We start from the raw sequence: 12,090 nt of genomic DNA on the forward strand, positions 1-12,090 counted from the left end.
GTCAATCTAGTCCTTTGAAAACCTCTTCTGATCCTCGGTGTTTACTATATTTCACTTTTGTATCATCTTCAAGCTTTAACATGATGCCCTATAAACCAAGTCCAGGACATTAAAAGGACAGGAATCCAAGTACAGACTCCTGGGGATATGGGACACAGTTGTTTATTTTTCACTTTTCTTTTGAATGAGACATTAAATAAATTGTCTTCCCTCTCCGATGGATGTAAACGATTATATGGAACTATTTCAAAGAATTGTCTTTGCCAATATTTACGTCTCCTTATTACACCCAAAACTACACTGGGGATAACTCCCACAATTATCTTCAGCATAGCCACATGGGATTTTTCAGGTCCAATTGAGGCATTCACTGTCTCATTCACTCTGGCACTGCAGCACTCCCTCTGTCATACACTGGAGTATCAACCATGATTTTGTGCTCAAGTCCCTGGGATGGGACTTAAAGCCACAACCTTTTTCTTCAGAATAAAGTACTGCAAACTGAGCCACAACTAACAAATGTAGATACAGATGACTATGGAGATAAAGTTGAATATTTGTCTGTTTTAATCTTCAGTACTGTTTTTAGAAGGTTACCATCAAAATAACCTCTGCCATTGCAAGCTGGAGAATAGTCTACACTTTTTGATCCTGCCTGAAGCACAGAGGTAAGTCTGTTAAGTTGCTCATAAGTCTGTGAGGAAAACCGTGGTAAAAGTACTAAAAATACTCATTAGCCAACTAATCAACTTCAGTCTATTGTGAACAATCTGGCCTCAAGTGGACTTTAAAAAAAAAAAAAAAGGGAGTATCTGAGAAAGTAGGTGATAAATTTTTGCCTGCAGCTAGGTCAAGATTTGCAAAAATTTGCACTTTTTTGTCCTTCAGACAAGCAATAATGTACTTTTGAAATGCAATCACATTAGTGATGTAAACAAGCGAAACAGTCAATTGAAGAACACAGGGTCAACAATATGTGGTGTTGGTTGATGGACAGTGTTGGCCAGGACACCAAGAAAACTCTTTGTTCTCTCAGTAGTGCCGTGGGATCGTTTATATCCAATGATGAGGCAGATAGGGCCTCAAATTTAATCTCAATGATAAATGACACTCCTCTCTTCAAGGATAAATTGGTACTTTACCAACAGCAAAATATTAAATGACCTATAGAGTTCACAATGATGACATTATTAAGCACACCTTTAATATAAACTGTATTTTAATGGAGTAAAACATGAAAGACACTTCACAAGCATTATGAAATTAAATGCAACACCAGGAATAGCTCATAAGGAGATGTTAAATCAGATCATAAAGTTTGGTCAGAAAGCTAGTTTTAAAGAGCGTCCAAAAGAGGTAAAACAAAGGTGGAGTGTCACAGATGAAGATCTTGAGGCATATGCAAATATAGGCATTTCCACCAACGGTAGCGGAATTCAAATCGGGGATGCTCAAGAGGCTAGAATTCGATATCTCCGAAGGTTGTGGGGCTCCAGAGAGAGTTGAAAACTGAAACAAAATTAGGTGTTAACGGATCTAGTCGAATGGCACATTGTGGCAATTGTTTGAGAGGACACTAAACTGCACTTACTTATTATATACTCTGTTCATGTCTGATGGATGTTTTCAAAAATATGAAGATTACAATGAGGTAAGTAGCAATTGCATGCGCTGATTGGCAAGATTGTAAACGGAAGCTACAAATTTAAAGTGATCATCTAAACTGAAAAAGTGCTTGCGAAAAATCTATTCAGAATTTATTTAGACTGTGAAGTACTCTGAATTGGGAATTAGATGATTGTTTGAAAGAGGAATATTAAGTACCTTTGGTGAGCAGAAAGCTAGATCAGACTAGGTAGCTTATGCAAGAAAAACCCTGAAAAAGATTTAATGGGCATAATAGTTCATTCTGTTTTCATGTAGCTGGCCATTCATTTTACAAGTAATTACTCTAGATCTAGGTTACTTTTAGCCCTGAAGAAGCCATACATTAGCTTTGGATATGTGACATTCCTGTAAACAAACAGCAATACTGAGACCAGATATAATAAACAACTACAACAGGTAAGAATTTGGTTATGGGAATAAATTATGGACGTCAGCACACTGCATTTTGCAAGGAGGGAAGAATGAGTTGGTTGATCTTTGCGTGTCCTCAGTAATATTAATGCAAGACATGTGGTTAGTACTGCCTCACGGCTCCGAGGACCCATGTTCAATCCGAGCCCTAGGTCATTGTCCATGTGGAGTTTGCACATTCTCACTGTGTCTGCGTGGGTCTCACCCCCACAACCCAAAGATGTGCGGGGTAGGTGGATTAGCCATGTTAAATTGCCCCTTAATTGGGGGGGGGGGGGGGGGAGAGATTGGGTACTTTTATAAAAAAAATTAATGCAAGACATTCCAATTTATTGTAACATTGAGCAGTTTGGTTCTTGGGATTCCGATTGGTATGTTGAAAAGTTTCCAAGCCTCTGCAACAATTTAGATTTACTGTGCTGCCCTTTTCATGAATAAAGTATAGTTTCACTGATTTTAACTTTAAACTAGCAAGTGGAGAGGGGAAGGGTAAAACTACGGGAAGTATAATGGTAAGCAAAGCGGCAGGTTAGCACATGGGGAGGTGGGTTCAATTACATGAAAAATTATGAAAAAAGTTAAAAGGAATAAGAACTCCGGCGATGTTATTAATGGAAGTTTTAGGATTCTAAAAGAAGGTATCAAACTGTCAAAAAGAAGGTACAAAACTAGCATAAGGGCACTTTACTTGAATGCCCGTAACATTTGAAAAAATGTAAATTAGTTGACGGCACAAATCATCGCGAATGAGTATGATTTAGTGGTCATTACAGAGACATGGTTGCAGGGGAATCAGACTATTCGGAAGGACAGACAGGAAAGTAAGGGAGGTGGAGTAGCTCTGATATTTAAGGATACCAGCAGGGCGGTAGTGAGAGATGATATATGTTCTATGGAGAAAAAGGTTGAATCCATTTGGGTGGAAATTAGAAATAGTAAGGAGGAAAGGTCACTGATGGGCATAATCTATAGGTCACCAAATAATATCAAGGTGGGGCGGGCAATAAACAAAGAAATAACTGATGCATGTAAAAGTGGTACGGCAAATATCATGGGGGATTTTAATCTACATGTCGATTGGTCAAACCAGATCAGTCAAGGAGTTCATAAAACGTGTTCATAAAAGGAGTTGAGGAGTTCATAAAATGTGTCGACGATAGTTTCCTCGAACAATATGTAATGGAACCTACAAGGGAGCAAACTATCCTGGATCTGGTCCTGTGTATTGAGACAGGAATAATTAATGGTCTCATATTTAGGAATCCTCTCAGAAGGTGCAATCACAGTATGGTTGAATTTTAAAATACAGCTAGAGGGTGAGAAGGTAAAATCCAATGCCAGTGTTTGTGCTGAAACAAAGGAGACCACAATGGGATGAGGGAGGAATTGGCTAAGGTGGACTGGGAGCAAAGATTTTATGGTGGGACAATTGAGGAACATGGAGGACTTTTAAAGCGATTTTTCACAGTGCTCAGCAAAAGTATATACCAGTGAAAAGGAAGGACTGTAGGAAAAGGGATAATCAGCCCTGGATATCTAAGAAAATAAAGGAGGGTATCAAATTGAAAGAAAATGCATACAAACTGGCAAAGATTATTGGGAAACAAGAGGATTAGAAAATCTTTGTCAACAGAAAGCCACAAAAAAGGCTATGAAGAAAAGTAAGTTAGATTATGAGAGTAAACTAGCTCAGGATATAAAAACAGATAGCAAAAGTGTCTACTAATTTTTTAAAAACATGAAAGAGAGTAGCTAATGTAAAGATTGGTCCTTTAGAGGATGAGAAAGGGGATTTAATAATGGGAAATGAGGAAATGGCCAAGGCATTGAACAGGTATTTTGTGTCGGTCTTCACCGTGGAAAACACAAATAACATGCCAATATTTGATGGCAAGGGGGCTATGGCAGGTGAGGACATAGAAACGTTCATTATCACTAAGGAGGTAGTGTTGGGCAAGCTAAAGGGCTAAAGACCAGTCTCCTGGCCCTGATGGAATGCATCCCATGGTACTAAAAGAGATGGCGGGGGAAATGGCAAATGCGCTCTTGGGAATTTACCAAAATTTGCCGGTCCCGGCAAATTGGAAAACAGCAGTTGTGACGCCACTGTTTAAAAAAAGAAGGTAGACAATAGGCCGGTTAGCTTAACTTAGTGGAGAAAGTGGGGAAAATGCTTGAATCTATCATCAAGGAAGAAATCGCGAGACATCTGGATAGAAATTGTCCCATTGGCCAGATGCAGCATGGGTTCATGAAAGGCTGGTCATGTTTCACTAATTTACTGGAATTCTTTGAGGACATTATGAGCACGGTGGATAATGGGAACCGGCAGATATGGTGTATCTGGATTTCCAGAAGGCATTCGACAAGATGCCGCACAAAAGGCTGTTGCATAAGATAAAGGTGCATGGCATTACGGGTAATGTATTAACATGGATAGAGGATTGGTTAACTAACAAAAAGGAATTGGGATAAATGGGTGTTTTTCTGGTTGGCGATCAGTGGCTAGTGGTGTGCCTCGGGGATCAGTGTTGGGACCGCAATTGTTAACAATTTATATTGGTGATTTGAAGTTGAGGACCAAGTGTGATGTGTCAAAGTTCGCAGATGGTACTAAGCTGAGTGGTAGAACTAAGTGTGCAGAGGACACAGGGATTTAGATAGTTGAAGTGAGTGGACAAGGATGGAGAACAATGTTGGTAAATGCGAGGTCATCCATTTTGGTAGGAATAACAGCAAAATGGATTGTTATTTAAATGGTAAAATTGCAGCATGCTGCTGTGCAGAGGGACCTGGTGTCCTTGTGCAGGAATCGCAAAACATTGGTTTGCAGGTGCAGCAGATAATTAAAAAGGCGAATGGAATTTTGACCTTGATTGCGAGAGGGATAATAATCATCGGTTATTGTCACAAATAGGCTTCAGTGAAGTTACTGTGAAAAGCCCCTTGTCGCCACATTCCGGCGCCTGTTTGGGGAGGCCGGTACGGGAATTGAACCAGCCCCTAATGGAGTTAATGTTGCAGCTATTTGGGTGCTGGTGAGGCCACACCTGGAGTACTGTGTTCAGTTTTGGTCTCTCCTTAATTGAGAAAAGATGTACTGGCACTAGAGGGGGTGCAGAGGAGATTCACTAGGTTGAGAGGATTGGCTTATGAACAGAGACTGAGTAGACTGGGACTATACTCATTATAGAAACATATAAAATTATGAATGGAATAGATAGGATAGAAGCAGGGAGGTTGTTTCCACTAGCGGGTGAAACTAGAACTAGGGGGCATAGCCTCAAAATAAGGTGGGGGGCAGATTTAGGACTGAGTTGAGGAGGAACCTTTTCACCCAAAGGGTTATGAATCTGTGGAATTCCCTGCCCAGTGAAGCAGTTCAGGCTACCTCATTGAATGTTTTTAAGGCAAAGATAGATTTTTGAACAGTAAAGGAATTAAGTGTTATGGTGAGCAGGTTCGAGGGGTCGTGGGTTTGAGTCGACAAAAAAATCAGCCATGATCTTTTTGAATGGCAGAGCAGGCTCGAGGGGTCTGCTCCTACTCCTGCTCCTAGTTCTGATGTTCTTATTAAAACAAATCTGTTTGTTGGTGCTGCTCCAGTAGAAACCTAATGAAAGAAATTGACATTTTGAAAGTTAATGTCCTCTCATTCAGTTGAAAAGGAACCTCCCTCCAGGTGCATGACTTCAGAAATAGCAATTTTGCTCAGCTGCACTATTGAGCAGCGGCTTCAATATTTTAAAAATGTAGTGTTGCTGCCAAAAACTAGACTGTGTTACTGCTTGGCAGAGTTCTGCTTTTACAGAGACTGGGCCTCCTTAAAAAGACATAAGGCAGCAACACTTTTTTGATTTTTGCTATAAGCCATGCGCTAGTCACATTCCGTAGACTCTCTTTAACATGATGTTCTGCATATTCCACTATGTATTCATTTAACTGAAGTTTCCTTGCTGTTCAAAATGCTCCCAATACCTCAACGCTTATAGAATGCTCTTTGTTTGGCTCAAAAACTACTTTTTGAGAATTTTACATGTAAAGGCCAATTATCTCTGCCCCAGGACATGCTACAGAAATACACTGAGGAACTCCTGGGCCCGACAATCTTCAGTTGCTTCATCAATGACCTTCCCTCTATCAAAAGGCAGACATAAAGATGTTTGCTGATAGTTGCACAATATTTGGTACCATTCACAATTCCTCATAACTGAAGCAGTCCACCAGGCAGAAAGGCCTGGACAACATTCAGGCTTGGGTTTCTAAGTGGCAAGTAATTTGCGTGCCACAAATCTTCGGCAAGAATAATTGTCACAAGAACTGCGTTATTTTCCCATGACGTTAGTAGCATTACCATCACTGAACACCTGCTCTGACTCTCAATTCCCCAAGTATATCCAAAATATACCTTGTAGCCAATCAAGTGCAACACTTTTTTTTGTTCATCTTTTATCTCCGTCCTTTCCAAATATCTTGGTTTGAATTCTGTACATCTAAGTTCTACTTTGTCTCCTGAGGATGCTTCAGGCTGTTTGAGCAGGATAAGAAAGCGTGATTCTTCACAGATACCACTGATCCCTGTAAAGAGTAGTAAATTGGAATTCCCCACAGCATGATGTATGGAGTCACATAGTAATATACTCTGAAAGAACAATCTCGAGAGAACTACTAAGTAATAATAATCATTATTGTTATAATTAGGCTTTCATTAACGCTGCAATGAAGTTACCGTGAAAAGCCCCTAGTCACCACATTCCGGTGCCTGTTCGGGTACACGGTGGGAGAATTCAGAATGTCCAATTCACCGAACAAGCACTTCTTTCAGTACTTATGGGAGGAAACCGGAGCACACAAAGGAAACGCACGCAGACACAGGGAGAAGGTGCAGACTCCACACAGACAGTGACCCAAGTTGGCAATCGAACCTGGGATCCTGAGCTGTGAAACAACAGTGCCAGCCACTATGCCAACATGCCGTCCACCTGCATCGAGCAGCAGCATGCATGACCATACCTTGGATCTGTAAATAGTTAGATCACTAATAAGTGTTTCATGTTTAAATATACAAATTTAGAGGGCTGCACAATGGTTAGTACTGCTGCCTCACAGCGCCAAGGTCCCAGGTTCGATCCCGGCTCTGGGTCACTGTCTGTGTGGAGTTTGCACATTCTCCCCGTGTTTGCGTGGGTTTCACCCCCACAATCCAAAGATGTGCAGGGTAGGTGGATTGGCCACGCTAAATTGCCCCTTAATTGGAAAAAATAAATTGGGCATTTAAAAAAAAACATACAAATTTTAAGATCGCCTCATTGAGACATCTAAAAAAGCCATCATATAACATTGTGGCAGCAAACAGCCCCATATTATTGCAGGGATTGGGGCTGCTGACTGACTTGAGTGGGGTGGGGGGGGCGGGGGGGGGTTGTTGGGAAGAGGGGCTAGTTTGCGTTGGTGGGGTGAAGGAAGTTCTGAAGTGGTGCTGTTTTGTGGTGACAAGCGGATTGGCAAGAGAAGGGCTGGTGCTTTGGGTATGGGGGGGGAAAGAGACTGATTACAATTTTTGTGGTGGGGGCAAGAGGGGTTCAGTGAGCCTTCTGTTATAAGGGACTACGGTGAGTGGCTGAAACTTGCATGAGTATAATATTTTTACAAAAATTACTTTAAAAATTAATTTTCAAAATTTTGATTTAGTTAATCCATAACACAAACTTTAATGTGCTATACGTTTGTTTTTATTCATTCATGTACACATTGCTGGCTGGGCCAGCATTTTTTGCCCATCTCTAATTGCCCCTTCAGCTGAATGGCTTGCTTAAGAGGGCATTTAAGAGTTAAACACATTGCTGCTGATCTGGAGTCACGTGTAGGCCAGATCAGGCAAGGGTGGCAGAGTTCCTTCCTTTAAAGGACAAGAAAGAGGATGGTCTCCCTCTGTCACTGGCGGATCGGGTAGAGGCGGCTAATATGAACGTGTTGCTGCGATTTTTGTTTATTTTCCAATGCCTGCCGATTTCCCTGCCAAAGGCATTTTTCAGAGAGATTGATGGAATGATTACCTTGTTCATATGGGGAGGGAAGGTGGCCAGAGTTAGAAAGGTGCTGCTACAGAAGGGAAGGCAGGCAGGGGTTTAAGTCTTCCAAACCTGATGTATTATTACTGGGCAGTGAATGTGGAGAAGGTGCGGAGCTGGGTAAGAGGGGTTGATTCCCAGTGGGTCAGAATGGAGGAGAGTTTGTGTAGGGGGTCGGGATTGAAGGCGCTAGTAACAGCGCCGCTCCCGATGACCCCGGGAAAATACTCAGGGAGTCCGGTAATAATAGCTTCATTGAGAATTTCGAGGCAGTATCGGCAACACTTCGGGTTGGGGGCAGGGTCAAGGGAAATGCCGGTTCGCGGGAACCACAGATTTGAGCCAGGGAAGTGGGACGGGAATTTTCGGAAATGGGAGGCGAAGGGGATTAAGACACTAAAAGATTTGTTTCTTGGGGTTCGGTTTGCAGGATTGAAGGAGCTGGGAGCGAAGTATGGGCTGGAGCAGGGGGAAATGTTTACAGACATGCAGGTTCGACATTTTGCCAGGAAGGAGAAGGAGCTTCCCGGGGAACCGGCCACCACATTGCTGGAGAAGGTGCTGACGACGGGGGGGACTGGAGAAGGGGGTTGGGTCAGCGGTTTACTGAGCTACTTTGGAAGAGGCGAAAGCACCACTGGAAGGGATCAAAGCAAAGTGGGAGAAGAGTTGGGAGAGGGTATGGAGGAGGGGTTCCGGAGAGTGAACGCCTCCACCTCGTGCGCGAGGTTGGAGCTGATCCAGCTTAAGGTGGTATGTAGAGCACACCTCACAAGGGCGAGGATGAGCCGGCTCTTTGAGGGGGTAGAAGGTGTGTGTGAACATTGAGGGGAGGAGGTGCTGCGAATCACGTTCATATGTTTTGGTCCTGTCCAAAGCTGGAGGATTACTGGAAGGAGGTTTTTAGGATAATCTATAAAGTGGTGCACGTGAAACTGGACCCGGACCCTCGGGAGGCCATATTCGGGTGACGGATCAGCCAGGGTTGGAAACGGGTGCGGAGGCAGATGTTGTCGCCTTCGCCTCGTTGATCGCCCGAAGGCGGATCCTGTTGGGATGGAGAGCAACCTCTCCACCCTGTGCCCTGGCATGGCGGGGAGACCTGTTGGAATTCTTAAATCTTGAGAATGTTAAGTTTGAACTGAGGGGAAGGATGGAGGGGTTCTATAATTCATGGGCGTTATTCATTATACACTTTCGAGAATTGGATAACATCGAACATTGGGGGGCGACTTTATGTGTTAATGGTGACAATGGGTGATTCCTGATTCCTTTTTGTTATTTGTTTATGCTAACAAATGGTAGGGGCTGGTTTAGCACAGTGGGCTAAATGGCTGGCTTGTAATGCAGAACAAGGCCAGCAGCGCGGGTTCAATTCCCATACCGGCCTCCCTGAGCAGGCGCCGGAATGTGGCGAGTAGGGGCTTTTCACAGTCACTTCATTGAAGATTATTATTATAACATGCGGGATGCTGTTTGGGGATTTGGTGGGAGGATGGGATTGCTGTTGTTGATATGGGGATTGACATTGTATTCGTTACTGCTTATTATTTATTGTTGGTGGGTGTAAACTTGGGAGAAAAATGTGGAAAAGGAGAATTTAAAAAAAAAAATTTTTGAAAGGACATGAATGAATTAGATGAGTTTTTATGATAATGGCTTCATGGCCATCGTTAGACTTTTAATTCAAATTCTACCATCCACCATGTACAAATTGAACGCAGGTCCCCAGAGCATTGCCCTGGGTCTCTAGAGTACCAGTCAATAAACAATACCACAATCCTCTCTATTTTGCTTTCTAACTGGTTTTTGATGGTGTGGGAGATCTTGTTAATTTTCAAGTCTTAAAACGGCGTCACATTGAAAGTCGTTTTGGGAAGCCAAAGATGTGTAGGTTATGGTGGATTGGCCGTGCTAAAATTGCCCCTGAGTGTCCAAAGATGTGCAGATTAGGTGGGATTACAGGGATAGGATGGGAGATGGGTCTAGGTTGGGTGCTCTTTCAGAGGGTCAGTGCAGACTCGGTCCATATGGCCTCCTTCTGCACTGTAGGAGCTCCATGGTTAACAGTTGCTCTACTGTTCTAGTCCAATGTGGCAGTGACAACTGCACTTCTTAATTTCATTGCCTGTAAAACTCTTTGGAAAAGCCTATGGTCACTGTCAATGCAAGCCGGTCTTTCATTTAATAACAATCATTTCAACAAATGTACCACTACCTCCCAGTAATGCAGCATTTTCTTTTGTCAGAACCTAAGGATACATTGCTTAATATTTCATAAACCTCCACCATTAATTTTCTGTAATTTTATCAATGGGCAACATCATAGGTCACTAAGTCTTGCACATACATGTATGCTACATCTGACATGCCTGATTGCCTGTTTCATTTAAACATCTCTATTACTGATCAATCTTCCTCGACATTATTGGGCCATTAGAGAATATAGTCATTCTTTTACCTGCATATGATATCTTCTCAGTGCTGATATTCCTTTCTTCCCTTTATTTCCTCTTAATCTTATTTTCCTTTCACGAGGCTCAACCTGACGTGATAAGGGAAGAAAGCCACCAGCTTCAGGTGGTATTTGGGATAGAGGATACAGAAAAGGATGTGGTTCTTTTCAGCTGCTTTCCTATATCATTCCCTAATCACTCATGCCCTACCTCTCCAACTTCCTATGACCCATTTTCCTTCCTCCCTCCATTGTCCTATCACTATTCCTTCTCCTCTTGAATGAGCCACAGAATCCTTCCCTGCATTCTCTGCTCCTTATGCCCATCATTGCCTACCAAGCTGCACCCACAGCTTTGCCAAAGCTGGATGCTATTGTAAGAGGTCCCTCCAGTTTCCCTCTGACTTCCTATCTATTAAGATTTTAGTTTTATATTTCAAGTTAAAAACAAAAAAAAGCATGGGGATGCTTCTTGTCCACCTTTTAATTTTTTCCCCCACTCTTTGCAACCTCCGCTTTGGAGGTGTATGCAAAGGAGAAAGCTTTGAGCTCTTCATTCAATCATTTCTGAGCAAAGTCATCAAGTATAAGATCAGGCTTTCTGGAGAGATGGAGGCCTTCAATCGAATACTTATTTCAGGCAGTAAAAGACAATTCCAGTAGAGGCAGGTCATGAACTGTCCATTTCTGATTTAATCTTTCAAACTTTTGGACATGAAAAACTATGGTGGTGAAGTGAAACACTCCAAGAAAATGTTTTTGGACCATTTGTAAGAACTCAGTGGGTTATTATGAAATAACATCTTGGGGCAGCACGGTGGCGCAATGGGTTAGCCCTGCAGCCTCACGGCGCCAAGGTCCCAGGTTTGATCCCGGCTCTGGGTCACTGTCCGTGTGGAGTTTGCACATTCTCCCCGTGTTTGCGTGGGTTTCGCCCCCACAACCCAAAGATGTGTAGGATAGGTGGATTGGCCACGCTAAATTGCCTTAATTGGAAAAAATGAATTGGGTACTCTAAATTTTTTTTAAAAATGAAATAACATCTTGTGTCAATATCCATTGAACTACCTATCTCACCACCCACCAAAAATAACAGGTACTTGGGGAAACGCACACCGACTTTAATATATGATTGATACGTCTCCCTCTTGAGTTTTCTGAGTTTGCATTGTCCCCTTTTTGTGTATAAGCCTGTGGTTTATTTACTTTTGAATGTAATGTGACAAAGAAAGAAGCCAGACCTATTGTAGACTATAAAGGTAAATTTTGTCAATGTGTTAAGATTTGAGTTTGGGCTGCAGTGATGCTGCTGGCGTAGAAGACTAATATGCAAATACTTCACTGGGCAGTGACTGTCGGCCCATTCTGAGGAAAGGAAACTTATTAATTGAGGGGCATTTTATGATATTGAACTCGACATGAAAAAAAATTGGAAAACTTAAACTGCAGGTCACCGAAAATCAATTGTTAAGCCACCACGGCATA

General features: G+C 42.4%; 1 protein-coding gene across 2 annotated transcripts in view; it reads left to right on the plus strand.

Annotated features, from left to right (window-relative positions):
• LOC140399878 (uncharacterized) overlaps nt 1–12,090 on the plus strand; it is a 110,311-nt gene that overhangs the window by 38,018 nt on the left and 60,203 nt on the right. The window contains exon 3 of one of the 2 annotated variants that reach the window (XR_011937908.1): nt 578–669. The exons of the other annotated variant lie outside the window; for it this stretch is intronic. The gene's annotated coding sequence lies outside the window, so the exon portion shown is untranslated. Of the gene's footprint in view, nt 1–577; nt 670–12,090 lie in introns of those variants that run through there. 2 annotated transcript variants of the gene reach the window in all.

Source organism: Scyliorhinus torazame, chromosome 2, assembly GCF_047496885.1.
Source record: "Scyliorhinus torazame isolate Kashiwa2021f chromosome 2, sScyTor2.1, whole genome shotgun sequence".
NCBI classification, from domain to species: domain Eukaryota; kingdom Metazoa; phylum Chordata; class Chondrichthyes; order Carcharhiniformes; family Scyliorhinidae; genus Scyliorhinus; species Scyliorhinus torazame.